The sequence below is a fragment of the Rhinatrema bivittatum genome, chromosome 5 (assembly GCF_901001135.1).
Source record: "Rhinatrema bivittatum chromosome 5, aRhiBiv1.1, whole genome shotgun sequence".
In the NCBI taxonomy this organism is placed as follows: domain Eukaryota; kingdom Metazoa; phylum Chordata; class Amphibia; order Gymnophiona; family Rhinatrematidae; genus Rhinatrema; species Rhinatrema bivittatum.
Window position 1 is genome coordinate 115306751 of NC_042619.1, and position 26447 is coordinate 115333197.

Below are 26447 nucleotides of genomic sequence, written 5' to 3' on the forward strand. Positions count from 1 at the left end.
CACAAGCATAGAGAGAGGCATAGAGACAACACACCCAGACATACCATACCCAGACACAGAGAGAGACACAGACAGATGGACCACATCACATGCTAAGACATAGATCACAAACACAGACCAATGCACCCAATGCAAACACAGCGATACATACTCCACACACAGACACACAGGCCACACACCACAATGGTAAGAGCTGGAACATTTTTCAAAAAACTTAATAGCCAGACAAAATCTCTTAGGAGCTGAGGAAAGCCCTCTCTTACCCTGCCCAACTTTTTTTTTATTTTGTTTGTTTACTGTTTTCACTAATGTTTTCCTATTTTTCCCTCTCTGTATTTCTCTTAATTTGCTCATCTTTTTTTATTTTTTCATGCCTTGATTTGCTTATCTAACTTTATGTACACTTTTTGCTTTTTTTCTGCCTTCCCCCAGCATCTCTTCCCTATTCTTTCTGGCATCTTTGGCTATTCCCCTCCTCAGCCTCACAACTTATTTACTTATTTCTTTTAAATATTTCTTACCCGCCCTTCAATGGTTTAGGGCGAGGTACAAGAAAACATTCAAAGTGATATACATATATATATATATATATATATATATATCATAACATATAAAATCATCAAAGTCAAAAGACTCAAATGAGTCACTATAAGCGAGCTGAAAGAAATAGATTTTAAGAACCTTCTTAAACAGTTCTGACTCTTTTACATTTCTTAGCTCAGCTTGTAGAAAGTTCCAGCGCGTAGGGCCAGCAGTCTAAAAAGCACGCTCACAAGTCTCATCAAGGTGGGCATATTTATGAGATGGGACGTCAAGGAGACCCTGGTTTGAGGATCGAAGAGTCGTGCAGGCGTTTACATTTTCAGAATGGCAGTAATCCAGGGAGAGGAGATATTATTCAGTAGACTGTGTTTGATGACTGCAAGCTTATATTGTACTCGGTAGGTGATAGGAAGCCAGTGCAGGGTGAACAGAACAGGAGTGATGTGATCGTATATAGAAATGCCAGTAAGGCAGCGGGGAAGTATGGCGTAAGCAGGAGGTCCAGTATGAAGAAAATTGCAGTAATCCATGCCTGAGAATAGGAGTGACTGGAGGACTCTTCAAATGTCTGGTAGATTCAATAAAGATTTCGGGTGATGTAGTAAGCAAAGTTTATTGAAAGAAGATTGGGATACAGCTTTAAAATGAGGGTGCATGGTCAGAGAGTGATCAATGAGAACCCCCAAATTATGAACTGTGCTTGTATTAGGAATAAAGTGTATTAGGAATAAAGTGACCATTGAATGGTAATTTATCAAGAAGGTTAGCATGAGGAAATCAAGATAGAATTATTTTCCCTGGCAGGCAACATGTGTGATCTTTCTCCCTGGGTGGGAACTCAGGGGCAGCAGGAACTCCTCCTAGGCGTCTTCCTGGGTTGTGGGACACCACAGTGGCTGTTCCCATGTCCAGTTCTACTGCAGAGTAAGCAGCTCCCCACCTGGGTCTGCCAGGCAAGAGAAGCTCCTCTCCCTGGCCCATTGAAAGAACCGCATGGCTAATCCATGGCATGCTTACAACGATGTCACTATGTTCTGGCAGCTCTTTCCCTCCATGGCACAGACACTCAATAGCACAGCCAGTTTTTTTTTCTGCCTTATTGGGCAGCTTGTGTGCCCACCTTCAGGATTGTTTAAGCCCCCTTTGGGAGGCCAGACCCCCATTTTGCTTACTTGTGTTCTAGAATAAAAGGTGCTGAAAGGAAGTAGACTCAAGTGTAGCATAACAAATATTTCTTCACAGAAAGCATGGTGGACACATTACATGGCATAGTTTCCCAGGAGGTGGTACAGACCAAAACAGTACTGAATTCAAGAAAGCATGAGATAAGCACGGAAGTGAGGACCTGAAAATAAAACCTGAAATTAGGTAGATTCTATGGTGCCACATCAGGAACCAGAAGACTGGATAGTCCTTGAGGTCCTTATTTGCTGTAACTTTCTATGCATTTATGTTTAATTGCTGAAAATGTGTCTGGCTTTTCTGCTATTTCTAAGCTATGCCCTAACCTGAGGAAAGTTCACTAAAGTCACTTTGAGGTGCCTTTGATTTGATTCTACTGCAGATTAGAGCGTATAATGCTTCTCGATATCCTAATATTGTGACCTCCAGTACATGTGCAGTCTTTCCAATGTCTCTAAATGAAGAAAAATGGACAGTACATAGGAAGTACTGCTTCCAAGCAGTATCTGCAGGCAGCTTTTCAGTTTTCTGTGTTAAATGCACAGCAGCTGGTATTTAGCAGTATTTTATTTTGCATAAGATATTTTCTTCCGTAATGCAGAGATTCTTTCAGGTATTGCATCCTTGACCTCCCTTTTCGCCTCCCTACTGAGTCTATCAGAGAAAAGTTTCACTAGGACAGCCTCCTGCACCTCCCGATAAATAACAGAGAATTCCAGGCACACACCCATTCATCGTTACAAAGGAAAGTAATCTTTTGAAGCAGCAGCAGGGCAAGTGGATGCTTTGCAAGGTTCTGTACACAGTTTTACTGTTGCACCTCACCCACAGTCACTGGTACAATTCCATTTTGAGCCACTTCTGAGTAGAACTCCAGTGGCTGGGCTTTTGTAGAGTATTTGGCATTTAAATAATGAGCTATGTAATTATTTACTCTAATTGTCAGAGGAATGAAGTACGAGCTGTGACATGTGAGCTACTATGCTAATACTGTAGTTATGGATATTATACTGAGGTTTTTTCTTACTGTCCCCTGAGGAAGAAGATTAGGACTATGAAATGCACTGAGGTACTTGTCTATCTCTTCTTTAGTTCCCAATTTCATGACGTGTTATAGAGTCCATTACTTTTTGCCTCTTCTGTTATGAGCATGTAATATATATATATATATATGTATTATTTTGCTGTTGCTGCTGTTTTTGTGAAGAGGCCGTTAACCAAGCTGAATTTTTCCAAGCTGTGTGGTAGGTTTGCGATGTGGGCAGACTTCCATCAGGAACTAACTTGGGAACATTTACTCATTCTATTTGTGTGATCAGAGCCAGCTAGATCTGAAGTCACGTCCCTGGCAGGAGGCAGAAGAATGATAAACTACTGTTCCAACTAGCACTCAGTTTTAGAGGTTTTTTTTAAAGTATGAACTGGCACTTTGTTTTTGCCTATTACGAGCCCTTTTAAAATCTTGACATTTTAAAAATTGATCAACAAAGCCCATATTAGTATAATTAAAATTAATTAAAAGAAGTCGAACAAAGTAATTGGGTAAAGCTGATATTTGATAAGGCTAAAACAGTTTACTAATGAAAGCTTTTGAGACTACTGAGGCACTTTAGTAGACACTTCTACTTAACATCTCTATAGTATTACTAGGCAGATACATAAAAGGTACGGCCTCTGTTCAGTGGAGCTTACAATTTAGTTGAGACACATAGACAAGTCAAACACGTTTCTAGGAATCAGTTATTACAGTTATTCGGCAATCTCCACTCCTCTTTGCCACCGTGGTGCCACCGCTCGTGCACCCTAATGGGGGTGGCGATGTGATGGGGGGGGGAGGGGGGGGGGAGGGGTGCAAGGCAGAAGGTGCTTAGGGCGCCTAATCCCCTTGCACCAGCCCTGTAAGGCTTAAAATAGTAAAGCCAACTAATTCAATAGCTAATCTGATGTTTCTTCCATCCCATTGGCATAAGGCGAGGTTAATGCTTCCCTCCCAATCAGGCCAATACAGAACGATGCACTCAGCCGAGCGCACTGTTTAGCCCCCAAATTGACCACGCATTTTAGACGCACTATTATTACCACTTGTACTGTAAGGGGTAATAGTGCGTGGAAAACACGTAGCCAACCACCCCAAAACTAATAGTGCTCATCATATGCAAATGCATGTTGTTGAGCCTTTTAGTTATTACCACGGAATACTGAAAGTAAAATGTGCGGCCAAGCCACACATTTTACTCTCAGAAATTAACGCCTGCCCAAATGCAGATGTTAACCATATAAAGCACTGAGAAAGTGTACAGAAAAGCAGAAAAAAATGCTTTTCTGTACATCCTCTGACTTAATATCATAGTGATATTAAGTCTTAATATCATAGTGATATTAATATCATAGTGATATTAAGTCGGAGGCCCCAAAAATTAAAAATAAATGTAAAAAAATCTGCCCGCCAGTCAGCGGGTTCAAAAACGGACACTCAATTTTGCCAGTGTCTGTTTCTGAACCCGTGGCTGTCAGTGGGTTCGAAAATCAACGCCTGTAAAATTAAGCGCCGATAGTTGGACCCGCTAACAGCCACCGCTTCCGCTAATAAGGAGGCGCTAGGGACATGCTAGTGTCCCTAGCGTCATCTTATTAGCGTGGCCCCAAATTTAAATACAAAATCGCACCCAGGAGAGGTGCCTGGGTGCGCATCGGGAGAGCGGATGCTCAACACGGAATGTCGGCTCTCCCACACTTTTTAATGAATCGGCCTGAATGTTGCTAAATATTAAAGATGAAATCCATTTTTACACAGTTAATTATCTCCTACCTTCTCCATGGTGTTCTCTCCTCTGAATGCCTTAATTTCCTCACAGTACCTGAATGGCACCAATTATTCTCCTCTTCTCCTTTTTAGTATCAAAGCGATATTTCTGTTACTTCTCTTTTCCAAATCTCCAGTAGATACTCATGGGCCTATCTCCTTTCTCCTTCTCTCCTTCTTCTCCTCTGGATACTGGCAATCTGTAGGTTCCTTCTCAGAGAAGCAACCTATCCCTTTGATGGTAAAGTAGCAAAGAAAATAACGAAACCAAGTCCCTAATTAATAGGTACTCAGGGCTCAAATAGTCCGTTAGGAAAAGTAATAGAAAGAGGATAGAGAGGGTGGGAAGAAACTTTCATCCAGAACACAGAATTAAATACAAAACCCTATGTATCATGCACAAACTAATTTATGATGAGAAATCAGATTGGTTAAACACAGCATTACGGGTACACACTCCACACAGGAACCTCCGATCAGCAAATAAAGCCCTCCCAACCATTCCATCAGTTAAAACAGCAAGACTGACCCAAGTGAGAGAAAGAGCCCTATCACTAGCAGGACCCATAATCTGGAACACAATGCCTCCAGAGATCAGACTACAAAGTGATCTCAAGGCATTCAAGAAAAGTTTAAAAACATGGCTTTTTAAACAAGCATTTTACAAGGAGATGGGAAAATAGAGAGAAATCATTCAGAAAAAGACAGAAAGGCACCAACACACAGTACTTAGGACTTTACAGGTGATTAGTCTATGAACTCTACACAATAAGCATAACTATAATACTATGTGTGATAAAACTACCCGTGTACGTACCTTGGTACAAACGGTTTTGAACTGCTTCACTAAATGATTATGTCTAATGATTTATTGTAACCAAACCTTTGACGGCACCTGTTAGAATGTACTATAGTACGCTTTTACCCTCATTAAATATGTGCCTACATGTAAACCGTTGCGATGGTATTTAACTTAGCAACAGTATAGAAAAGTTTTTAAATAAATAAATAAAAAGGCTCCATGGAGGCATTCGGACTTAAGCAATAGAAAATTCAGGGGACAGCCATGAACATGCTGCCCTAGGCAAAGGAACAGAAAATCCATTCCCTAAGATGGTGCTCTGACTTTATATACCAGAGGAACCTACCAAATACTCTCTTCCACATGGGGGAGATATACACTCACACAATGGTCATTATGTTTTCTCCCCAAACCTCATTTTATTGAGTCAGAGGGACAGTGGTTTAATCCTACACTTATTCCCAGCAGGGGTCTGACAAGATCCCAACATAAGAGAGGAGAGATGATATGGAGCTGCAGAGTGAATGCACTTCTAGGTGAGAAGAAGTAATTTGAACTGAAAACAGAAGCAGATAGGGAACTAATGTAGAACTGTTAGATAAGGGATACAATGGTTGTAATGACGCTGGAGGAAGGTAAGTCTCACAGCTTATTTTTTTGGAGGCTGTAGCAGAGAAAGACGGTTCAATGACAAAGCTGTTAAGAAGAAGTTGCAGTAGTCCAAGCAGAAGGTGACAAGACCATAGATAAGGGATTTGGTACTTGTTCCAAAAGAAAAGTGAGGATTTTGGTGATAATATATAGAAATAAATAACACATATTAGGAATGCTTTAGAGGAGTGGAGGGGTAGCTTAGTGGTTGGAGCAGTGGGCTATAACCCAGGGAAACAAGGGTTCAAATCCTGTTGGTGCTCCTTGTGACCTTGGGTAAGTCCGTTTACCCTCCATTGTCTCAGGTACAGAACTAGATTGTAAGCCTTGTAGGGACAGAGAAAAAATATAGTACCTGAATATAATTCACTTTGACATACAGTGTGAAGTGCCAAAAAGCAGAATATAAAAACCTGCATAAAATAAAAAATATATATACACAAAAAGAGAGAGAAAAGATGTCCCCTGGGTTGCTGGCCACAGGGATAGGTACAATGATGATGTACATTTCATAGATGTTGGAACAAAGTGGGGCTACAGGGGCCTTGCCCCCCCCCCCTAAATTTCCAGCAGCAATAGAAGAAGAGAAGCCTTATTGGTGGCAGTTGGGATGGCACATTATTTCCTCTCCCCTCTGGTAGATATTGCCCTGATACCCTTACCCACCCTCCATGCTCCCAAACAGTTGGAGGATCATAGGCTTGCAACACCTTGGGCCCTCTTCCTCCTCCTCACGTCCTGGCACCTAAATTACACACCAGGCACTGATAACCAATGAGTTTTCCTGAGGCCCTGCAAGACCATGATCCTCTGACATTTTATGAGCATGGAGGGTGATTGAGGGGATCGGGACAGGGTCAGCAGTAGTGGCCACCAGGTGGGTTCCATCCCACCTGCTACCAATGAAGCTTCTCTTCCACGGGGAATTAAGGTGAGTGGGGGAGAGGGAAGGAGGTGATAGGGTTGTTGGGGAAGGGAGTAGGTTGTTGGGGGTAGGAGTGAAAGAATTGAGGGGATTGTGCTGGGTAGGAAGTGAAGGTAGGGGGGTTATGTGGGTGTGAGAGTGAAGGTGGTGAGTGAAGGGATTGTGAGTGTAGGAGTGAAAGAGGTGAGTGAGGGGATTGTTGGGGGATTGAATGAAAGAATGAGGATTGTGGGGGGTGGGAATGAAGGAGGTGAGGGGGTGGTCAGCAAGAAGAGGGGATTGTGAAGGGTGGGAGTGAAGGAGGTTAGGGGATTGTGGGGGAGGGAGTGAATGTGAGTGAGTGGATTAGGGGAAAGGGAGGTGGGGGCAGGAGGAGAAATCAAAGCTGGGGGGAGAGAAGGGGGCTGAGGGAATAGGATGAGGCAGAGAATGAGCGCAAGTGGGGATGGGGATAGGAAGAGACAGGAGAATTTTGAGAACACAAAGATAGGGGTGACTAGGTTGAATCCTTCATCCTCTTTCTTTCTCCTACCTAGCCCTTCACTTCCCTGAGCTCAGCCCTGTATGCCATTTATATCCTAATAGTTACAGTGAGAAATGAATTCTCTCTCCAGGACCATACTGCATATTTACTCAGTCAGCTCACAAATGTGTTTTGCACCCCATCTATGTACTCTTGCCTATTCTCCATAATAGAGTTAAATTTTTGTGCGTGTTTTTCTCTCTCAGACTGTTCTCTTTTCCCTAATCTTTCAGGCTATTGTTTAACCTGCTATGACGTTGGCTTTCTATTCAGTCTCCATTCAAAATTTAACTAATTGTTCCAGCGCCCTAGGACACATGATATTCTTACATCAGTTTTCTCTTCTTTTGATTTTTTTTTTTTATAAGATGCATTCATGCACAGCAAATTTGGTTACAAGTGAAAAACCCAAATTGTTATTTTCTACTTTTCAGTTGAAGACAAATGATACATTTTGACATAGAAGAGAGTCTGGAATGGGATGATTAAACTGGTGGGCTTTGTTTCTATTTTCCATTTTCCCACTACTTGAAAGACTTTCTGTCAGCAACAGGGTGACATCTTTCATCTTTGGCCTGCACTGGAAAGCAGTACAGCTTTGATGGGAAGTGAAAATGCCTGGGATCCAAAGGAAAAAAAGAGCATTGTCCTTGGAATTTCAGTGCATTGATGACGCGCCTTTAGCATGCATGCTCAAAGTGGCACTTGAGGCCACCCAACAAATTCGACCTCGTAGAAAGAAAGAGAAGTGCTTGAAACATTGGCACACCACATGCATTTCTTCTAAAGGAAGAAACTTCTTAAATGATCACATTTCCATGCAACTAGCAATACCCTGCTTTGTAGCCCATTCAAATGAACTCTTGACTTAAGAATAAACTTGTTGAAAGAGCAAATATCCCGTGCATCTTTGCCATACTTCAGAGGGGAAATAACATTTTCAAACATAGATCTTTTGCAATTTTTTTGTCACTTTGTGGCACATGAGATTATAAAAGTTCAACATTAATGTTCTGTGTTGATACTTGGGTAGTATCATTTATCTTTTCTGATAAGAATATTTAATTTCATTTCTACTGGATGTTTTTTTTGTTGTTGTTTTTTTTTTTTTTTTTACCAATCCCTACCATTTGGCAGTTAACCAGTGGCAAAGGATTATTTTAACAATTGATCAACTAAGGTGCCTCTGCCACCTGCGCAATTTCAGTTCAAATAAAAACTAAACATCAACTGGAATGGAGTGCAGGTGATTCACTGCACAAATCCGTATAGCTTGGAATACCCTGGACTGCACGCTTTCCTTCAAGATCCACCTAAAAAATGAGAAATAAGTGTCAGTAGCAAGAATGACATTAAGCTTGCAACTCAAAATGGGGAATATATCCAGCTGTAGTCATGCCCTGTGTTACTGCAGTGCTGAGTTTGCTTGCCGAGTATGGGAATGTTCTACCCATGAAATCAACCTACTGCTGAATGACAGTTGCCAAATTATCAGGGGCTGCTTATACAAACTAATCTCATCAATTCCATCATTGTTTATTTATGACACACTTTTCCAGTTTCTATAACCTTGCTGGAATAGTACCACCAGCCATCTGAAGGATCATGGCCAGCTAACCAAAGAGGGCATGGCAAACGAGGACACTAGACATCTTCCTCACAGTCACACCATGGCAAAAAATCCATCTGAAATTGTGTAGAAGCTTCCTCATGACAACAGATGCAATCAGCATCACACCTGTGACTGCCTGCAAGGAGGTATATCAGGTGCACTTGAGACATCTTGTTGCTGGGATTAGCATGGATATCAGAGTGACTGAGCAGTTTCCTTTAGGGTTGGAGGAGGAATGGATCATATGAAAGGCCCTAACTCACTTCTGTATCCAAGTATCAGGTCAAGAACTGAAATGGCAAAATAGGGATACTCTACCAGATCTAGAAACTGTGATTACTTTGAAAGGCACACCATGCAACATCTTTTGGTCTGCTCATCACTCAAGGATTGTTCATGTATGGTGTAGGATTACGCTAAGAACAACTCACAAGCATTGAAATGTCCTCATCAGAGGAAAGATATATGACTGGTGGATGGATATTAGGGATGTGCTTTCATTAGAAATGAATGGGTAAAATGCAACAAATGAGACCATTTTTGTTTCATGTGTGGCTCTCTGAAACAAATGGAAGGGTGCCCAGAAATATAAACAAAAAATTGTTGTTTCGTTCATTTATATTTCCCATTCAAATATATGGCCCACTGAAAATTGCTGCAGTGAGACTGCTGTAGTGAGATTGGTAATTATAGCAAACAACCAATGCCTGTAAGGTAGCAACCTGGTTGGAGCCAAGACATAAGAAGTAGGCAAATAGGACAGAGGACCAATCAAGGTGAAGCATTTTTTTAAACTAACTAATAGCTGGCATCTGGATCATGTGATGCTGATATATCCTCCCATGAAAAGGTCTGAGCATGTACAAAGAAACTCCATATTCTCTAGGGGATTTCACAAGAAAAGCTGCCTTTTCAAAAGATCTTTTAAAGCAGACATGGCTAGGGATGTGAATCGTTTTTTGACGATTTAAAATATCATCCGATATTTTTTAAATTGTCAAAAACCATTAAAGAGTGCGATACAATAGAAATACCCCTGATTTATCGTGAAAAATTGTTAATCGGGTTTGTGTCCACTAACGGGAGTTATTTGGGGGGAGGGCGGGAAAACCAAGCACACCAAAACAACCCCTTAAACCGACCCCGGACCCTTTAAAATGAATCCCTTACCTTCCCCCACCCTCCCAAACCCCCCCAAAATGTTTTAAAATCACCTGGTGGCCAATTGAAGCCCCGGGACTGATCGCCCACTCTTCGGGCCGTCGCTGCCATGAATAAAAATGGCGCCGATGGCACCATAAACAAAACCCACCCGACCCTTTTAAAACTGACCCCTTAGCTCCCCCACCCTCCCAACCCCCCCCAAAAACATTTTTAAAATTACCTGGTGGTCCAGTGGGGGTGCCAGGAGCGATCTCCCACTCTCGGGCCATCGGCTGCGCTAATAAAATGGCGCCGATGGCCCTTTGCCCTTACCATGTGACAGGGTATCCGTGCCATTGGCCGGCCCTGTCACATGGTAGAAGCACTGTCTTGCCGGCCATCCAGTGCTCCTACCATGTGACAGGGGCCGGCCAATGGCACGGATACCCTGTCACCATGGTAAGGGCAAAGGTGCCATTTTTATTAGTGGCAGCCAACGGCCCGAGAGCGGGAGATCGCTCCCCGTGCCCCCACTGGACCACCATGTAATTTTAAAAACGTTTTTGGGGGGTTGGGAGGGTGGGGGAGGCTAAAGGGGTCAGTTTTAAAGGGTCAGGGTGGGTATTTTGTTTATCGGATCGGGGCGCAGCCAATAAACAAAAATCAATCGGGCCGGACAATAAAAATTATAAGATTTGAATCGGACCGGAACTGAACCGATTCCGGTTTCCGATTCACATCTCTAGAAATGGCCAACTTCAATCCTTAATAGCCACAAATAGGGCCAGGTTTTCAGGATATCCACATTAATATGCATAAATAGATTTGCATTCAATAGATGGCAGTGGATGCAAATCTATTCATGGCCTGTTATGGCTGTCAAGGAATGGCAGTTGGCCACCCCTGTCTTAGAGTCAAAGAAAAAGTTTCGAAAGAAGTGAGAGAAGAATTTTGCCATTGGCAAAGTCTTTCTGTTATCTTCTGCTATAGTCAAAGCACTCTCATTGTGAGAGAGCAATAGAGGTGCTGTAACATTCTGTCTATTCACTGGAGTAGGGCAAAGGCAATGGAAATAGAAAAGCAATTCCAGTGAGTAAACAAACAGCAGTGATTTTTGTCTCTGACTGGACAGTGCACTCTTTAACTACAAAGAGAGGACAGAAGGGCAATGTTCTCTCGCCTTAGCTTGTTGGGCTCTATACCAGGGTACTATTAAGCTAAGGCGAGAGAACATTATAGAAATCTCAATTTTCATTCTAGCATGAAGGATGGGCAGCTCCGTATAAAGAAGGAAGAATTCAGGAAACCTCATAAACATCTGCTACAAGATGTTGGCGACCCCTGGGATTTCTACCTGTTGATACTGCAAAGGTTAGTGGAGCAACAAACATCCCTTCATGACCTGACTCTGGAAATGGAGATAGATGTGGTTTGTCCCCTGGGGAATCATGATTGGACAGTGATGAGTCAGTTGATATAAAGATCCTGAAGCCCTTGAAGGATGCCATGGATAAACTTAGTTCCAGAAGTGTCACCTTGGGTAGGGTTATCCCCATAGTAAATATCCTGGAGAAGTTAGAGAGTTTCTGTCATCAAGAGAGTCTCAGTTCTCTCATTTTTCATCACTGCAGTCGGGTCACCTTCTGAAGAATCAGGGTTCCATCTTAGCACAGAGGGCTGCCAACTGGATCTCTGGCAGGCAAATGTCAGATTAAACACCACCATCTCAGGGTGACAGACTCAGAATTTACAGGCAGAGGATGGAAGCAAAGATTGGCTTGTCTTGCTAGGGTTTAGGCAAGGATGAAATCAGCAAGTACTCCAAAGTTAGTGGAGCTGGGCTGGGTTGAGCAAGAAGCCCAGTCTCAAAGCTTAGAGTTGAGCTTCAAAAAAAGACCCGGGTGCCAATTTCATAGATAAGTATGAAGTTTATGTGAATGGCAGTGAACAGTGTGGTCCTGAATCTGTAGGTCTAAAATATATTTTTTACTCAGAACTTCATGCATATGTATAGAATCCAAAAGTTGATACTGACTGGATGTTTCCACAGTTCACTAGCATAGGATTGGTGGGCTTCTGATACGACTTCTTAGCTGGTACAAATATGCATATTCTAATGGAGATCCTGGTGTGAGTTAGAAGACAGCAGGCAAACAATGCTGGGCCTTATGACTGGATCCAAAGTTTGTCAAGACCACAAACTCAGCCAGTTTGTGTCCAGCAGTACCAGCAAAATTGTAAGGTGAAGACAGATTGCTTAATTTGAAGAACAATAGTAGCTTCTTGTCCTCAATGTAGTTCTCACAGGCATTCACATTAAAACTGCAGGAGACCATCACGTGGCTTGACTTCCATCTTGTGTTGCTCAGGCCTGCAAAGTTTGGTTCAGTTGCACAGTCCTTTTTAGGGTGACTGGCTTATCCCTACATGTCTTGCAAGTAGTCATGTTCCATGGTTGGCAGCTGGGATATATCCATAGCAGTGTAAGCAGGAATAACATAGAAAACTGGATGGGCGAATTAGTCTTTTTCCTACCATCATCTCCTGTATAACTATCTGTAGTAGAGCAGGAATTCAAAGAGTTACAATCTTATCATTACCAAGATAGAATGTACTATAATCCCCTCCCTCATGCTCTCATTTCAGTGAGCTTGCTCTTACAGTAATGCCGCCCTTCCCTTACTCATTACCCATCTCCCTCTGCAAAGGTACATTTAAAATAGGTTATTTGTAGACTGGAGTAAATCTCATTAATTTACATTAGTAAATTAATGAGATTAATTTACATTAATTTTCAAAAGGATTTACGTGTATAAAATAGGGTTTTTATGCATGTAATGAACTTTACTCATGTAAATGGAATTTATGCATTATAAATGTGCTTTTGAAAATTGCCCAGATATACAGTATGCTACTTTTATACATGTAACTCCTTTGATAGTTCATTCCATTGTGTGTAATATGGCTGAAGGACAGAGGACAGACGTAGGAAAGTCAAATCAGAGCAATTTTATTTACAAACCATATAGGTTTATATTTTGGCATACTATATAAGGTTCTAATACACAGATCTTAGGATATTCTTGATACTGAATTAAGTAGCATGTCTGAATTTTTATGTCACTTAATTTGTCCACCTGTTATGGTAGGCACTGTGGTGGAGTGGCTTAATGGTTAGAGCAGTGGCCTGAAAACCATTGATTTTCCTTGTGATGTTGGGCAAGTCATTTCACCCTCCATTGACTCAGGTACACACTTAAATTGCAAGCCCTTTAGTGACAAGGAAATACTTAGTGCTTGAATGTAACTCACCTTGAGCTACCAATGAAAAGGTATGAGCTAATAAATACTTTCAGTTCCATTACCTCAAAGACTATGTAAGTGTCCAGTTCCTACAATTATTTTCTTGAGTCATCTCTTGCCACATCTGCTCCACAAAAATTCTAAGTCTGAGCATCCTAACATTTGCTTTATTTCTGTCCAACCAGGACCCTTCACATTTTGAAGACATCATGATACTATAGTTGGCTAAGTATGTATCACTTCTATTGAGTAGTCAATTAGATGAATATTAAGTTCATGCAAAGAATGCCAACCAATTGGAATCACCAAGGCAAGCATAGTTATGAGAGGCTAGATTATTAATGAGCCTGTCTGCAGTAAGATGTACCTTGAGTGAGAAAGCTAAAACATTCTGTCCCTACAATATAGCAGTAGTAGAAGTCAACATTAGCACAGAGGGCTATGGCCATATCCCACTATACTTAATATACTTATGCTTATTGAAAATAGCCTCCCCAGAAACAACTCAAGAGAACATTTAATTCAGAAGTTTCTTTCATATTGTTCTTTAAATGAAGTAAAGAAAGCTCAAATTAACAGCAGTCTTTTATAAAATATAAGCCATATTCTTACTCTTCAAGATTCTTTGAGCCCTAAGTCCTTTTATCAATTTAAGCTCACCACCCTCAGCTGTATTATAATGAACTCAATAAAAAATGTCAAGGTTAAAAATAGAGTTTCCATTACTTTCAGCAATTAGTAGAGTCTGGGTTTTCATTATTAATGCTAATTTTTTATTTGGACAGTATTTTTCAATAGGATGGTCATCCATGCCAACATAGTTCTTTTAATGATTTAAAATATATTTTAATGCCTATTTTTGACTTTTTTCATTTTACTTCTTAATTCTCCATATCATATAAATCAAATATGCAAAACATGTGATCCTAGAGCTATTAAGCTGTCAAGTTTATTAAAACAGAATGTGAGAAAGTTAAAGGATAGAGCAACTTTTTAAATTCATCTTTAGGAATTTTGTTTGCCTCTGCAAGTTTAATGTTAAATCTCTACACCATTAACACCTTCATACATCCAAGATAGGTTCAATATATCTTGTATTCATTCACTATTGTGATTGTCAACCAAGCTAGTCAATGAATTTGTTGTATGTAGACCCTTGCGCCAAAGTGTTTGGCATATCTGAAATGCAAATTAACTCACTAATATTAGACTGTAGGCAATCTAGAACAGGCCATGGCGTCTTAGACCCAAAAGGGTGTTCTTTGTTTAAGTAACAGTACTTCTCTGAGAAGTGAGATTTCTAAAGTTCAGTTGCCAATGTAAATTAATTTATAGCTGGCCTTCCCTGCTATAATTATGGAGTTAAATAGTATGCTCCAATTATGCGTATATTTATATAGAAAAAGTAATTCCAGTACTCCACACTACAACACTATATTCAACATTAGTGATTTTTAAAGCTGGTCATTACTATTTTGTCTTTCAATTTCAGCTTTCATGAAACTTGTGTTAGCTAACCTTCCAAAAAAGTACATGATTACAAAATTTCATTTTCTCAACAGATTAACCCTTGCTGCTAGCAGTATCTGCCACATCACAACCCAAAATAATATACATTGCAGAAATTAGATTATTGAGTTATGGTTTTCTCTGAGACGCAATGTGAAACTGCCTGAGTGATCATTACTCTTTTTCTCAGCCTCTCTGTTATCTATCAAGCGTAGTGATTACAGCTGTGTACAGGGTAATTAAATGTTTGAAATCCAATCTCTTCTGCAACCAAATATTGATGCCTAAACTCCATTCTCTCAAAGGGAGAAATCAAAGTCTTTAAACCAAGCTATTAAAGGTGTCAAGCTCCACTATGAAAAGGGACCAATTATTAACTTAAGCAAAAGAGGCGAGTATTTTCTTTTTATATAACTTTCCCGCAGCATGAAGTCATCCTCTGCAGTCCTGGCTCTATGAGGACACACCATGAAGCATCAGATTTAATGAATATCCCATGATAGCAAGTCTATTAGAGCAGCGTGAAACCCACATGTAAGCACTGCAATTGAGAATGTGCCGAGGGATGGGGCTTGGTCATGATACTAATACTGAAGGAGTTACTGGTGCAAGAAAAAAAGAAGAAAAAATGGCTTTAATTATTTGAATGTAAGAAAGCAGAATAATGTTTTGTGATCGTTTGAGTAATGTGCTTAGGGCAATGTTGTCTTGTTTGTTGTAATCTGTGGCTCTCCTTAAACTATTTTAGACATGGTATTGTTTTAGGGAAACCGCACGGAGATATTCAAAATTGTTAAGAGATTCTTAAGAGAAAAAAAAGGCATCTTAAGCATACATACAAGACAAAGAAACCTTCATAATAAACACATGAATATGCATGCTTTGTGTCTGGCCACTGGGATGGTCAGAGTAAGAACCCTAGAACCCAATTTTACAATGTAATAAAGGTTTTGTGTAGAGATGTGAATCGTGTTCTCGATCGTCTTAACAATCGATTTCGGCTGGGAGGGGGAGGGAATCGTATTGTCGCCGTTTGGGTGTTTAGAGTATCGTTAAAATCGTTAAAATCGTGAACCGGCACACTAAAACCCCCTAAAACCCACCCCTAAAACCGACCCCGCTGAACGACCTCCTGCAGTCGATCTCCTGCCGGCGCCATTTTCCGTACGGAAAACGATTCGCAGGAGATCGCTCCCGGACCCCGCTGGACCCCCAGGAACTTTTGGCCAGCTTGGGGGGGGCCTCCTGACCCCCACAAGACTTGCCAAAAGTCCAGCGGGGTCCGGAACGACCTCCTGCGTCGAATCGTGTTGGTCTATGGCCGCCGCCTTTTTGCGGCGGCCATTTTGCAAAATGGCGCCGGCTGAAGACTACACGATTTAGTGTGCCGGTTTTCCTGCTCTCCCCCTTCCCCCGATTTAGCTACGGACCCCCAGGTAATTTAAGGCTACGGAGGTAATTTAAGCTACGGACCGCCGCTACGGACCCCCAGGTAATTTAAGGCATTTGGGGGGGGTTCGGGAGGGTGGGGGATTTAATTTAAAGGGTCGGGGTGGGTTTTAGTGTGCCGTGTTTTAGTGTGCCGCTGGACCCCCAGGTAATTTAAGGCATTTGGGGGGGGGGTTCGGGAGGGTGGGGGGTGGGTTTTAGGGTGTTTTAGTGTGCCGGTTTTCCTGCCCTCCCCCTTCCCCCGATTTACGATTTTTTGACGATAAATCGGGGGAATTGGTATTGTATCGTGGCCCTAACGATTTTTGACGATTTAAAATATATCGGACGATATTTTAAATCGTCAAAAAACGATTCACATCCCTAGTTTTGTTAATGCAGAATGTGCCTGCAAGTAGCTAATGAAATGGTGAGTGAAGCTATGAGAAATACACATAGGGGTAAATTTTAAAACAAACGCGTGGGCGTACATGTACGTCCGATTTTATAAGATGTGCATGCAGGTGCGCGCAAGTTATAAAATTGGGGGTCGGCACACGCAAGGGGGTACATACTAGTGCATCTTGCACGCGCTGATGCCCACAGCCTTCTCCCGTTCTCTTCCCCTAGTCTAACCTTCCCACCCCTTCCCCTAACCTCCCCCCCTAGCCCTATTCTAACCTCTCTGGCTTTATCTTACCTTTTGCGCCTGCAAGTTGCACGCACCAGCAGCCTGCCGGCACGTGATCCTCCAACACAGCGGCAAATGGCCGCTGGCCGGAGGCCTCTGGCCCTGCCCCTGCCCCGGCCGCCCCTTTTGTAAAGCCCTGGGACTTAGACACGTCCCAGGGCTTTACGCGCGTCAACCGGGCCTTTATAAATAGGCCCTGGTGTGCGTAACCACCTCTACGCGTGTAAATCCACTGGATTTATGATTGTAGAGCTTTTAAAATCCCGGCCATACCAGTATATTCACAGCAGTAATCTAATTACTTACATATTATGAAATAACATGAGCACAAATATTAGATCAAAATCCATACCTATTTTAAACTCTTTAAATACAAATCTTTTATACTTAGACTCCCTTACCTGACAGAAAATCTATGACATGTGTGTATAATTATTATATTGTCAGATCTTCATGGAATGTTTTACCTGTATCATTAAAAATGGTGACAGCAAACAATACTATGCTTTATCAGTTTTACTGTTAAGACATATTTTAAAAATTCTTTAAGCTACTATGCCTTTGAACTTCTATCAGCAGCCACAATAGCAAAAAAAATCACACTCCTTGGATCTGATTGGTCTATATTGTCTGTGTCCCATTTCACCTCATACACATAGGGGCAGGTTTTAAATGCTACGCGCGTGGGGTACATTTGTGCACACTTGTGCACCTTGCGCGCGCCGAGCCCAAGGGGAGCTCCAATGGCTTTCCCCGAAATCGGAGCGGCCTTGGATGGAGCGGCCTTGGAGGGAACTTTTTTTTCGATCCCCCCCACCTTTCCCTCCCTTCCCCTATCTAACCCACCCCCAGCCCTAACTAAATCCCCCCCCCCCACCTTTTTTTCAGGAGTTACGCCTACCTGCCGGCGCGCCATGCCCCAGCACAGGCCGCTGTGCCGGAGCACTCGGGACCGCCCCCAGACCGCCGCCACGCAAGTGGCCCCGCCCCCGGACCGCCCATTTTGGAAAGCCCCGGGTCATACGCGCGTCCTGGGGCTTGCGCGTGCCGCGAGCCTATGCAAAATAGACTTTGGTGCATGCAGGGGTAGGTTTTCGGGGGTTACGTGCGTATCTTACGCACGTAACCCTTTGAAAATCTACCCCGTACTGAAAGAACCTATTGGAGACATTTGTATGTGGTCATTTGTGACCACATACAAATTTAATTTAAGTTCAACATGCCATTGGCCTAATTTTAATTAAATTACGAAAATATTTAAGGATTTATTGTTATTGTTCAATGTTCTTTGTATTATGAATGTATTATATGTTATTGTTCAATGTTCTTTGTAAAAAAACCCTGATCTGACTTCCCAGACCAGGGCTATCTTTTCGTTCCATGTAAACCGGACTGATTTGTATTGTATACAGGAATTCCGGTATATAAAAATTAAAAATAAATAAAATAAACATTACTTAATATGGCTGCTTCCAAGAATTCAAGAGAATTAAAATAAAACATATGAATGTAAAATATGACATGTTAGATCACACCAAGATCCATCGAGCCCAACATCCTGTCTACAACAGTGGGCAGGTCAGGTCACAACTACCTGGTAGATACCAAAAAGTAGATCTACTTTTTGTTGCTCACTCCCATGGATGAGAAATGACTTTCCAGGTCTTCCTGGCTAATAATTTTTATGGAATCTTACTGCATAAACTTGTCCAAACTTCTTTTTAATCCCCACTAAGGTAGACTCCTTGACCACCTCCACTGGCAACAAATTCCATAGCTTGATTGTGCACTGAGTGAAAATACTTTCTATGATTTTTTTTTAAAATCTGACAGCTGTTGTTTTAGGCATTATTTGAAAGGGTAAATAACTAAGAGCATAAGAGCTTGCAAGCTGGGTCAGACCAAGTTCCATTGAGCCCAGCATCAATAGAGGTCAGTCCAGGTCCCAAGTACTTGGTACATCCCATAAAGTAGATCTATTTTCTGTTTTCCCCCTCCCAGCGATAGCATGTATTATGGACTTTTTCTCAAATTATTTGTCCAAGCCTCTTTTAAACTCCACTATGCTACTTTAAATAAATACGGTGTACAATTCTGGTCACCGCATCTCAAAAAAGATATAGTTGCGATGGAGAAGGTACAGAGAAGGGCAACCAAAATGATAAAGGGGATGGAACATCTCCCCTATGAGGAAAGGCTGAAGAGATTAGGGCTATTCAGCTTGGAGAAGAGACGGCTGAGGGGGGATATGATAGAGGTCTTTAAGATCATGAGAGGTCTTGAACGAGTAGATGTGAATCAGTTATTTACACTTTCAAATAATAGAAGGACTGGGGGCACTCCATGAAGCAAGTAGCACATTTAAGACTAATCGGAGAAAATTCTTTTTCACTCAATGCACAATAAAGCTCTGGAATTTGTTGCCAGAGGATGTGGTTAGTGCAGTTAGTGTAGCTGGGTTCAAAAAAGGTTTGGATAAGTTCTTGGAGGAGAAGTCCATTAACAGCTATTAATCAAGTTTACTTAGGGAATAGCCACTGCTATTAATTGTAGGGATGTGCAGAGCAAAATTTTATGTTCATATTTTTTATGTCCGAAAGGGGGTCCCACTTGCGGCCAATATGGACATAAAAAAAATCCAATGAGTTGGGTATATGTACATATGTGCAAAAAAAAAATTAAACCCCCTCACCCTCCTTAATCCCCCCCCCAGACTTACCACAACTCCCTGGTGATGGAGCGAGGAGTGAGGACGCCATTTCCGGCAATCCTTGGCGAGAAGCATGTGACGTCGGCGGCACGTCGAGTGACGCCGGCGTCACGTGATTCCCGGCTCATTCGCGCGGACGGCTCGTTCGGCCCAAAAGAACTTTTGGCCAGCTTGGGGGGGGCCTCCTGACCCCCTCAAGCTGGCCAAAAGTTCTTTTTGGGCCGAACGAGCCGTCCGGCGCGAACTTGCCGGGAATCACGTAACGTCTGCGTCACGTGATTCCCGGCTTGTTCGCGCCGAACGAGCCGTCCGGCGCGAACTTGCCGGGAATCACGTGACGTCGCGTCTGAATGACGCGGCGCCACGTGATTCCCGGCTCGTTCGCGCCGGACGGCTCGTTCGGCCCAAAAGAACATTTGGCCAGCTTGGGGGGGTCAGGAGGCCCCCCCAAGCTGGCCAAAAGTTCTTTTTGGGCGAACGAGCCGTCCGGCGCGAATGAGCCGGGAATCACGTGATGCCGGCGTCACTCGACGTGCCGCCGACGTCACATGCTTCTCGCCAAGGATTGCAGAAATGCCGTCCTCACTCCTCGCTCATCACCAGGGAGTTGTGGTAAGTCGGGGGGGGGGATTAAGGAGGGTGAGGGGGTTTATATTTTTATTTTGGCTCAACAATCGCGATTTCCCACATATCGAACATATCTATGTTCGATATGTGGGAAATCCGATCGTTTATGTCGAATCAATTTTTTAAGTAAAAAAAAAATATGAGTTGCGTTTTACTAATGCGGTCAATCCGAATGCACACCCCTAATTAATTGCATCAGTAGCATGGGATCTTCTTAGTGTTTGGGTAATTGCCGGGTTCTTGTGGACTGGTTTGGCCTCTGTTGGAAACAGGATGCTGGGCTTGATGGATCCTTTGTCTGACCCAGCATGGCAATTTCTTATGTTCTTATGTTCTTAGTACTTTTTCACTCAGCACACAATTAAGCCATGTCCTCTGGCAACAGATTCCATAGCTTAACTGTGTGCTGAGTGAAAAAAGTAAGTTCTTCTATTTGTTTAAAATCTGATGGTTACTAGTTTCATGGAGTGTCCCCTTGTTTTATTATTTTTTAAAAGGGTAGATAACCGTCCCCTATTTGCATGGTCCAACTCACTCATAATTTATAAAGGTCTGTCATTTCCCCTCTCAGTTCTCTCTTTTCGAAACAGAGGAGCCATAACCTATGTAGACTTTCTAAGGGAGCTGTTCTATCCCCTTTATCATTTTTATTGCCCTTCTCTGTACTTTTTCTAGTTTTGCTATGTCTTTTTTGAGATGGGGCAACCAAAGTTGCAAGGTGTGGTCACAAAATGGATCAATACAGAAGCATTATCATATCCTTTGTTTTATTTGCCATTCCTCTCTAAATAATTCTTAACATTCTATTTGCTTTTTTGAGCTGAGGATTTCAAAGTAATGTTGTCCACAAGAACTCCAGTGTCCTTTTCCTGGGTGTTGATTTCTAATATGGAACCCAGCATTGTGCACCCGTTGTTAGGGTTATTATTCCCTAACTGGATCACTTTGTACTTGTCTACATTAAATTTCATCTGCAATTTAAATGCCCATTTTCCTAGTCTCAAAAGGTTCTTCTGCAATTCCTCACAATGCACTGCTGTTTAACAACTTTGAATAATTTTCATTCATCTGCAAATCTGATCACCTTACTCGTTGCTCCCTTTTCCACATCATTAAGGAGGTGTTGACACTACTTACAAGGGGCGGAGCCCACTGTAGGTCCCCGCCATTGGCAGGAAGCCCGGGGTGATGCGGAGACTCTACCGGACCTTCACCAGTACCAGCCCTCGTTCCCTGCGGGTTGAGCCCTTGGGTGCCGGGGCCGGCTGGACTTAGGCGCGGGTCATCATGCGAAGGTTGCAAGCGAATGTTGGATGAAAGCAGAGTCAGACAGGCCAGAGTCAGGGCAGGCAGCAAGCAGAGGAATCCAGGAGCCTAGCCGAGGTCGGGGCTGGCAGCAAGCAGGGGAATCTAGGAGACAAGCCGAAGTCAAGCCAGAGGAGCAGTCTAAGGAGTACAAGGGGAGCTGGAGCAGGAGCTGGATCAAGAACTGAAGCAGGAGCGGAATCTGGAACTGAAGCGGGAGCACGATCAGGAACTGAAGCGGGAGCACGATCAGGAACTGAAGCGGAGTTGAAGCAGTAATCGAAGCGGAGCCGGATCAGTAACTGAAGCAGGAACAACACACTACCCACACAGAGCTGAGCCATTGCTGAGGCGATTCTGGGAGGGCTGAGCTGCTCTTGTATAGGGCCTTCTGCTGATGTCATCAGATGGGGCCATGGGTGAGTTTCCTGCCGCAGCCCCTTTAAAGGTTGGGGAGAGCCAGCGGGCTCTCCCCAACCCATGGGGAAGGTGCGTTGGCAGCAGCGTCGGATTGCTGCAGAGGAGGGTGGCAGCGGCAGTGGCAGCCCTTACTATGTCAGAGGATCTACCGCTGTTTGCTCCACCCCACTGACATAGTAAGGGCAAAGGACCGTTGGAACCTGTTTCAGTGCTCGCAGCCGACAGACCAACGCCAATACATCGCTCCCGGACCGCTCCTGAACGCCCGCTCCACCGACCGAGATTTTTATCAGGTCTCGGGGGATCTGGAGGGTGGGGGGTGGTAATGAATTTATTGCGAACATCTTGGGGAGGGGTCACTGGGGGGGGCAGGTTTCATTCATTCGGCAACTCTGGGGGGGCAGGGGGGTGGGCTACTGTTTTTCGCAGGGCTGGGGGAGGGGGGCAGGAGAGTGTGGGGTGGTTAATTTAAGAGAACGTTTCTCATAGGGTTGTTTTTTGGGGGAAGGGGGAGGTTCACACACAAATACATACACTAAACTTGCACCATCTCGGGAACGCACCAAAATAGCCCTCCCCAGACCACAAAACAAATTTGGGAATGCAAATTTGGTTAGGCACTCCCCTATTTGGCTACATAACGCGCACAGATGCCCAGGGACAGACCACATGTAGCCCCAACAATTTTAATTTCTCAGGTCTTGGGTGGGGACAGGAGGGTGGGGGGTTATTATTTGATTTAAAGGGTTGGGATTGGGGTTTTTTTGGGGGGTGGGGGGGTTCCCACAGAAATAGAAAGACAAACGTTTTCTGATCTGAAGGGTAGGCAGTAGGCGGGGGAAGGTGACAGTGAGGGGAGGGAGAATGAGGGGGGAGGTGAGTGTCAGGGGAGGGAGAATGAGGGGAGAGGTGAGTGTGAGGGGAGAGAGTTGGAGTGAGGACAGGGGAGGGAAGGGGGGGTGGGTGACCAAGGGGGAGGAGGATGAGTGACTGAGGTAAATGAGCAAGGGGAAGGGGGAGGGAGGGAAAAGAACCTGACTCTGCCACTGCAACGCATGGCAGGGTTCCGCTAGTTTAAAATAAAATAAAAGCACGTAATCAATTAAAACAATACAACATGCAGCACATCCCAGATGACAATCTATCCTGAATTGTTATCTCCATAATTGTTGTCACTGTCTTTTTTTTTTTTTTACTATGATATTTACCTTAGGAAAATTACAAAAAAAATTACAGAATCAAAACAAGTGACAATGATAAACCTTATATTTGCTGAGTCAAGTCAGATGAAATTACTATTATATAGCCACCATAAACCAAGTTTTTAGCAACTTTTGGAATTTACCTAAATTGGTTTCCTCTCTAAGGGGGTCGTTTATCAAAGGCTTTTTGCATGCGATATCATGCAAATTAGGGGGAGGGGAGGAGTCGGGGCGAGGAGGGGGCAGAGTTGGCGATGTCTTCACTGCCGGCGATAATGTTACAAACATAAAAGGGCTGAAGCATCAGGGCCTTCGGATCAGACTTCATGGTTGTCCATGTTCTTCTGTGCTGGTCCAGGTCCTCTGTGGTCGTCATTTGTCTAGATGGCTTCATTCTGTGTTCCTGGTCTCCTCGTCCTGATGTTCTTGGTCTCGTCCTTCATCGCCTGTTCCATGTCCTGATGTTCTGTGGTTCCATTCCTGAGTCCTGATGTTCCAGATGTTCCGTGTTCCTGATTTCTTGGTCCTGATGCCTTTGTCTTCACCTCTGCAACCAGTTCCCAGTTTCCTGCATCCACCTTTCCTGGCATGCCACCATCGTGGTCCGTGACCAGCCCATGGGGGGCTGTGAAGGGTGCTTCGTTGTACAAGGCCTTCTTCTCGTCTGCAGCACAAGTCTCTGGAAGACCCTTGTTTTTAATGTTCTGAGTTCCAAGTGTTGAATCCTGAGTCTTGAATCCTGTCCCGGTCTTCGGAGTTCCTTGTCTGCTTCCATCCATGCCCAAGACTCTGCCAGAACCTGCTCCGCTCCAGCGTGGTCCAAGACCAGACACAGGCGGCTGTGTAGGGTGCGTCCCATGCAGGCCTCTACTGAATCTTCGACATGTTACAGTCTCAAGTTCCACTACTTCGCCTGGAGTCTGCTTCGCACTTAGCGTAGTCCACGACCAGTCATGGGCGGCTGTGTAGGGTGCACTGTGATGCAATTCTCATACTTTCGCCTGAGTCCTGAAACCTTGCCTGAGACCTTCTGAGTAACCTGAATGCTTGTCCGAGTCTTCTGAGTATCCAAATTCTCATCTGAGTTCTCTGAGTAACCTGAATCCTCGTCTGAGTCCTTCCAAGTTCCAAGTCTTCGACTTGTTCCTGCCCTCAGCCTCCATCTGGCCTCACGTACTCATTGTTCCCAAGCGGCGGGTCTGAAAGGGCTTTTGTGTGGCCGGAGGGCTACTCCTGAGACCAGCATTGCATTGCTGGGTCTCCTTGGTGCATGTGGGTTCAGTGGAGGGCTGATCCTGCTTGGTGCCTGTATCGAGTTACTTGCTTTAGTTCTAGTCTTGCTTTGTTCCTGCTCCGCCCATGCTTGCATGCACTCACCTCCCACAGTGTGGCTCAGGGCTCCTCTCTGAGTCGTGCCATGGTTCAGGGGCTCACATTCTCCCATGAGCTAGTGGCTACGCCCGTATCAGGACCTGTAGGTCACAGTCGCAACACCTTACATAAGAAAATAAGAAATTGCCATGCTGGGTCAGACCAAGGGTCCATCAAGCCCAACATCCTGTTTCCAACAGAGGCCAAACCAGGCCACAAGAACCTGGCAATTACCCAAACACGAAGAGGATCCCATGCTACTGATGCAATTAATAGCAGTAGCTATTCCCTAAGTAAACTTGATTACTTAGGCTTGAACTTCTCCTCTAAGAATGTATCCAAACCTTTTTTGAACCCAGCTACACTAACTGCACTAACCACATCCTCTGGCAACAAATTCCAGAGCTTAATTGTGCATTGAGTGAAAAATAATTTTCTCCGATTAGCCTTAAATGTGCTACTTGCTAACTTCATGGAATGCCCCCTAGTCCTTCTATTATTTGAAAGTGTAAATAACCGAGTCACATCTACTTGTTCAAAACCTCTCATGATCTTAAAGACCTCTATCATATCCCCCCTCAGCCGTCTCTTCTCCAAGGTGAACAGCCCTAACCTCTTTAGTCTTTCCTCATAGGGGAGCTGTTCTAACCCCTTTATCATTTCACAGCAAGCAGGCAAGTTAACAAGTGATCCTCATGCTGACAAGCTACCCAGATATCTACATTGTTAATGATCAAATCACCAGCTTCAATGGTAGTCCTGACGCGTCCCTCCTGGATACATGATCCTGGAAACACATCTTGCTGTGAGTGGACAAGGCATCAACTGGCATGCAGGACCTAGCTACATGATCGCTTTCTGCCACACCGAGTTTATTGTCTCCTTCCAGGTGACCTTTCTCTTCTAATGCAGCACAAAGGCTGCCAGACTGTTGTTGGTATTGCTCTATTATGTCCCTGAAGACTCCTTTATATATTTCTGTCTGCCTCAGCACTTCCAGTTTAACAATCTGGCATTAGTTATACATTAATTATACATGTGCACTTTTTATAAAATGCAGGGTATATCTGATGCCAGGTGTGTGCACAAATACTTTCCTTAAATCTTTATGTGTACATTCCCCACTTCAGGGGAGAGGGCACCTTCTCACTTCTGCAGATCTCTGGATCAATCAAAGAGGTTGGAGCAAAGAAACTCTTCCTTCCTCTTCCCCACATGACTTGCTGGAACACCAAGACAAAAACACCACCCTTTGATGCTTCACAGGGCACCCCAAAAACACCAAGAACAATTTCTTCAACTCCTCTCGAGCAAACTCCTCAGGAACTCCTGAACTGAGCCTCAAAGGCTCCTTAACAGAAACCTCTAGATCCTTCAGAAAAATGTGCTTCCCAGTACTCATGGGATTATGTGCATCCCCTTTGGGGGAAGGACCCTCATATCACTCACCCTAGCACCTATACCCCTTTGAACCTCCCTCTGAACCTCGCTTTGCTGGAAAATTCTTTACTAAATAGCCTATTTCTAGTGAAACCAGAAGGGGGGTTTCCATGTGTATGCAATGTGTCACATAGATAGTGGCATACTGTATGTTAAACTGTTTTAAAAGTGTATATTAAGCTAATATATTTAGATATTTCTATTTATCTGAATTCTTAACCATTATGAGCCTAGAACAGGTACATTAGGAGATCAAT